This window comes from Takifugu flavidus, chromosome 12 (assembly GCF_003711565.1).
Source record: "Takifugu flavidus isolate HTHZ2018 chromosome 12, ASM371156v2, whole genome shotgun sequence".
Taxonomy (NCBI): Eukaryota; Metazoa; Chordata; class Actinopteri; order Tetraodontiformes; family Tetraodontidae; genus Takifugu; species Takifugu flavidus.
The window spans coordinates 3,510,427-3,517,212 of record NC_079531.1 but is presented as its reverse complement, the minus strand read 5'-3'; positions in this window follow the sequence as shown (position 1 = coordinate 3,517,212).

Here is a 6,786-nt window from a genome sequence, read left to right as displayed (position 1 = left end):
TTTAATTTCTGCTGTAAGACTGTGCAGCTCCAGTTTCAGGGATCTGCTTTTATAGGTCTGGCAGGAGGTCATCTCCAGAAGATGGATGCAACAGCAAACACTGTGTCCAGAAAGGCAGCATAAAACTATCAGTGGACATTTAAAAAAACAAAAACAAACCTGGATTACACACAATCAGATGCTTTGGGCCATTTTACTGGCTTTATTTTTTAAAGCCACACTGACTGGATTTACCTTTTTGTGGCATCCTAAAGTTACATTTTTCTCTTTTTACTGCCTCGCTTTCGTCCATTTTGCCTTGCATGGTTTTAATTTTATGAACCATGGAGAGAACAGCAGCTAATGCCAAGTGACCGAAAGCAGGAGGCGCAAACAGGAAGGGGGGTTCCTCATTGACTGAAATAATGAGCTAGCCTGTCACAGGTAAAGCCAAAAAGGTCAAAGGGCAATGCTTCTCCGAGAACAGACAGGAATTGTCTTATCCGCTCTGAAATCAGTGCACTGTGGATCTGTTACGTGTGCTAGTTTGCCGTCTTTGAAGCTTGGCGTTCCCGTAGGAATAGCATGGCGTGACATGAGCCAAACAGGGCGAGTAACCCTATGAGGGGAGATGTTCTGGTTGTGGTTATCGGTGCGCTATGCTGGCATCCAGGCAGCAAAGTATGTTGGGGCGATAACAGGTCTTCGGGATGACGGGTGGTGGGTGCTGAGGGAGCATCAGAGCGTCCACCTTTTAACACAATCTGACCAGGCCTTCACCCACGTTGTGGACAACTGAAGTCTGAGCCAGTAATGCACATCTGTGCCTTATTTCATTGCTGTTCAACTTTGCTTCGGTATGTGCAGAGGGCAACAAACAAAGCACAGTTCCACCTTGTTCCCATATCCCTGCTTCTCCCCCTCTGCCTTCCTTCCTCCCCCCTTGCAGTGCACCAGTTTGGACATTAGAGAGAATGCAGAGGTGCAGATCTTATATTGAAGTAGCATTCCAGTGTAACCCCCACAGGGCAGATGACAGGATTTTACTTAAAAGAGAAACGGCTTGCAGGGGAGACTGCAAGTCTGAAGAGGATATTAGAAAAATACATTGAAAATAGTCCCCTCCGGCATTTTTTTTTTCACTTTCAGAAACAATTTCGTACCTTTCCTTCAGAGTGGAGAGCGTGCTCATTGGAGAGAGGGCAGGGGGGAGGGAAGGCTACAGGTTTTTTTAATGTTGGTCTGAAGTGCAAAGGATGTAATTGAAACCAACTGGCAGGCCGTCAATATCTATCTATTCTGCTGCAGGACAGCATCGACATGAAGAAGAAAAACAGACCCTCTCTTAATCCAGCCGGGCCTGCCTTTCTCCTCCCCCCTCGCTGTTTCACTTTCAAGACACAAAACAGTTCTCAGACCGAGATTGTGCTTTCCAAACGTGCGAGGGGGCCGATGATGTGAGATGATCTGTACGTGCGGAAGTCCGAAGAGTTTGCGGGTCTTCGGACATCAGCGCAGGCTTTGTTACTGCGAGGGCAGCTTAATCAGTTCTGACACCACCAATTTATCGGGCGGACTTCGCCAACAGTGTTTTCTGTTAGGCAACACGTCTGCTGCGTCCCACCTGACTGCGCACTGAAAGCGGTCTTTGGGTCATTTCGGGAGTTTGTCCTGCAGGCGGGGGGTGGGGGGCAGTCTGAGGGCGATAACACTCTGAAGGCAGCTCTTTCACACCCACGCCACTTCCTAATCCACGCCGCGCCACCCAAACCACCAAGCCTAATATTAGCCTTCCCGCAGCTGCTCAGTCAGGTAATGAACATGAGCACATTTGCTTCAGGGTGTTAGTGGCCCCGACAGTTTTGCCTAATTTCGTCTCCTTGTTGTGGCTGCTAGTTTGGGCTGAAAGCAGTTTCAGTATTCAGCCGCTGCCTGCTTGATAGTGTGTCAAGATGTTAACAAAAACCAACAGTATTTGCATTTGATGACACAGTTTGTGTTTTTTTTAATGATCAAACTTGGTCAGCAATTTTGTCAGCAAAACAAAACTTCCTTTTTTCCAAAATTCTGCTGTCCTTTGCTTACTCAGGCGTACCTGTGTCCTATCAACAAATCAGGAATATTCCCTCATGCTCAGTCTGCTGATAGCCAGAATTTCACACCTGGAAATTGTACATTTAACTGAAAATACCCTCTTAAACTTAAAGCATAAAATCTATATGAAACTGCAATTATGAACGTGAGACGGGGGCACTGTGGTGCCCATTGTTGCTGTGGAACATTTCTGACCTGTGCTCTGCCATTAAATGTTTGTTAACACCCCATCTACCCTTTTTCCTAATTGACAGTCATTAGCAAAGACCAACAGTCTCCTCTCGTTAAGCGGTCCAGGCTGACGGCTATGAGAGCCTTTCATTCTCTTCACATTTCTTATTGCCTGTTTTAATGAGCACTTAAGACCGTCACCTCCACTCTCTGATTTACTGCACTTGTAGCGGAGATCAGAGGCCCTCGCCTGTTGCGCATTTCTGAGGCCTTTTCCCGACACCCCGTGCTAGTGTGTGTACTGGGGGGACACAGCTGGGCCCAACATGGCATGAGGCGTGAACCCCCCGGGCCTAATGAGCTGATGGAAGAGGCGGATTACAGAAGGGGTCAGAGGTGATGGGACCTGGGCTGCATAGCCGGGTCTTAATATCCATGAGCCAGATTAAAATAGATGAGATTAACTCCATCATTGTGCACCACCAGAGAAATCCTCTGGCCCAAAATAGTCATTTTGGAACAAGTTCACATGTAACCTGTGTATACCACCTTCAGTGAAGTGGACATGAAGGAACATAAGGAGGATACAAGGCCCGAATTAGTTGCCTAAAGAGTCCTTTTAGTTTGCCTTTAACACAGCCGTGAAGCACCTTTCGGTGGAGGCCACATGCACACCGACACATCGGTCCTGTCACGCTGGCTGGGACCTGAGCGGCTGTTGACACCACTGAAACAGGATAGAGGAAGTCGAAACAAATTTAACTTCAAGGGAACTTTTGTCCAGCAGGCCTAATTTGAAACAGGAGCCCAGTCAGACAGCTCTATCTCACCGCCACTTGTCTTCCCATCGCCCCCACGGGATGTGCGATTTATGGAACAGAGAGCGCAGCACAGCCTGCAGGATGGAGCGGATTGTCCACGGGTCTAGCTTTTCGCTAGCTCTCCGGCATGACGGGCAGAAAAAGGACGAGGAAGCAAAGCTGGCTGAGGGAATGACTTAGAGGGCGAAAGACGAAATCATGATGAAGACGTCAGTCTTCACATTACATCTGTGCAACATTTCTCAACAGCCCATTCATCCTGTGCTGGGACTGATCCGGTCCCCTGAGGTTCCTTTAGTCCAACAAATTTCTTCAAATAATGTCTGCCTTGACCAAAATAGGAAAAAAGATGCACCCATGCAGCTGCAATTAAAGTCAGGGAAATGTATGTACTGTACAACACACACACACACACACACACACACACACACACACACACACACACACACACACACAACACACACACACACACACACACACACACATACTTTCTTTGTTTACTCTTGCTACATTTCCCTGTGGCTCCACAGAGATTATCTGCTGATATACTGCAGTGATTATGCGTCTAGAGGCCAGTGGAGGCTGTGAGGCTCGGCATCTGAAAAAAGCGGAAAACAGATAGATGGTATCTGCGTTGGCGGTGTGTCTGACCGGCGCAGCGTACAAACACGAGCACATCTCGTCCTGACTCTCTGTTTGTGAAATCGCCGCAGCTCAAACAAACAAGCACGGATGACGTCGCTGAGGCTCAGCCTGTGACACTTGCTGATGCCAAAGTCCTCCGTTTTAGCACACGTGCGCATGCCAGGAACGTGCATGGGCGGCCATTTGGGGATAAGTTTAAGCATCAAAACTTTTTGGGCATGCACTGTCCTCGTGGTTGACAAATGTGCTCTGCAAAAGCTGCATCAGGAATGTGTGCTGACAGCTTCATGGCCTTTTCTAAAATGAAGCCGGCATGATGGATGGTGTCCTTCTTGTCCCTGCCAGCTGGTAGATGTTTGCATATTTGCATATTGACATCTATATCTGTGTGTGTGTGTGTGTGTGTGTGAGCTCTGTGAAAACATTCCATTTCTTATCCGCTCTGTCCTTGCCTTCAACTCCGATGCAGAATTCTAGATAGTCGGAATAATCGTCTGACTCGGCAAAAGGTTTGATGTTGATTTTCTTCCTGTCAATGATTTTCAGTCTCCAGTTAAATGTTGTATTTGTTTTTTTAAATTCCTTTTACACATGCTCAATGTGTGAACACGGACTTTTACCCCAGCTTTTTGGCAAAAAACAAAAAACAAAACTTGTTTTTCAAAAGCCTCTGAAACTGTAATCTGAGAATCACGACAAGAATAAAAATATCCAAAAGCGATGATGGAATTTGGAGGCTGATTAACAGAACTTTGAAGACGTTGCCCAGCGTTTCATATTTGTGAACGTGCCTGATGCGGTGAACTCTCCTCATGTGTGCCGCACGTGTGAATAGACAAAGTTCCTGAGCACTCCTGCATCAAAAAGACAAGTTCTCGGAAGACAATCATTAAATCCGAATGCTCATTTTATGGCCTGAATGCACTGTAGCAGGCTAAAAGATGAGCAGCCCTGTCGTCTTGCAGAACAAAACAATGAAAAGTGTTCCCTGAAAAACTGACTAGAGAGGCTACTTGACTGTGAAGAAACACTCTGAATGTGGAACTCAGGCTCGATTTGCGTGTGGGGAGGTTATATGACCAGACGGCGAGTGAGTGAAAGAGAGTGTGGTGACCTGTAACAGCTCTGTGACTTCAGTCTGGGGCTTTAAAATCCACATGCTGGGGTCCTGGAGTGAACCCACTGCAGACCTCACGTCAGTATGGACAAGTCAGCCCCAATGGGAAACTGATTGTTTATTTAACTACTGTTTTATGGAATACCTAGTGACAGGAAGTCCTTAAAACAGCAGCAGTTACTATTTATATAGTCCCTTCTTTCAGAGTAAACACACTTGCTCGCCCCTCCTCCTCCAAGACACCCTGCCATTGAGGAATGCACCCATTCACAAGCTGGTCGCCATCTTGGAAGCTTGCCTCTCACTTCCTGTTTCCATGGCTACACTCCAGCACTACGGGAGACGATAAGGGCAGGCGTTCTCGGGCTTTAATCCCCCTCCTTGAGCTCGTTTTCTACATCACTTCATGCCATTCAAAACGAGCCGCGGCAGCCAGTTAGCCGCAACAAATGTCACGTTTTTACGCACGTCAACCCGGCATTCAAGGACAGAAACACACAAGAGAACCTGAAAGAGGAGCCGTCATTTCTGCTCAACAGGTGGAAAAATGATTCAGTCCAAAGCCGCCCTGGTTTGATTCCAGATTTAGGCCAGCGGCGGCGATGACATGTGAGCGAGCCTGGTACGGGAGCGTTCATGTGCACACGTATTGTTACACGCTCCTCTGATACCGCGGCATAAATCACCAAGGTCACCGCGAGCCTGTGGGACCAGAGGAAACATCGGCGATAAACCCGACTCCCCTGATGGCCGCTACAGCGAGCTGCTCCACGCCACATGCTCACGTCGGTGCTGGTATGAGGACCAGTGGAACAATTTGTACTGTTTAGGAGCCTGCTGTAAATCTGAGCCGCTGAGAGTGGAGGAGTGGAGAGGAGCAGCATCAGAGATTGTGTTCCGACGCGAAAATAATTCGATTCACAGACGTTGTGAGTGTTTTACAGAGTCAAAGTAAAAACACAGAATCCTTATGCAGGTACAGTAACTGTGGTTGTCTTGTTCCAAACACTGTTTCCAGGGGTAAAGATCTTTAGTTCGTGACCCTTCACCCCTCCCCAAAGCCTGGAATTTACGTCGCGTTGCGTCATCTGCTCAGCTCATCTGAGACTGATCTGTGACTGATGTGAGATCCCCGTATCTGAACATGCAGCCGGGAGATGAGAGAGTGACCAATAGCTAATGAGCTCGGCTCCAGAATAAGCAGAAAAAGTTGTTGCTGGTGCTGCTTCACCCTCAAAGCTGCATCTAGTGGACTTATTGTAACCTTGTGCAGACCCCAGTAACTGGTATCACGGCATCTCAGCTGCTCACTGGTGTTTACTTTAATTCATTTTTTTAATGCTATTCTCCGCTATCATGAGTTGGAATTTCCCAATAATTTGAACGGTGATTCCAGACGACCAAAGTTATGCTTTTGTGGTTCCTGACCGGTCCTCCAACATCCTGACTGCACGGCTGTTATCTGAAAATGCTTCTTGAGCTGTGGGAGTCAGACATTCCACAGACCCCTGATGACAAAGTCCACGCAGCCTCGGCCTGATTTGCTGCTCATAAACACCTTGTTGACAGTGGTCAGCGGCCGATTATCCGCCAAGTGAAGGACAACAAGCTGGAAGTATCGAATCCAAAGAATCCCAGACCTATGAGCCATGATGTAGTGGCTCTCCTGCCATTTCCTCCATCAAACGCCATCAAGGCGGCATGGAAGTAAATGAAGGATTATATTGGTTTATGACAGGCTGTGACCGAGGACAGCAGCATTTTACCCGTGTATTCTGGGACAGAGGTCAGCGCCATTTGGTATCTGCTTGTGCTCGTTCAGAGGGAGCCGCCGCGGGTCAGCAGCGCCCAGAGCTGGCAGGTCAGTGCAGATGTGCCCCAGGGGGCCAGAGACAGACTGGTCCACAGTGGATGAGCAGTGTCTGTCCTGTCAGCTTCGGTTCCCAGCGTGGCCTCCTC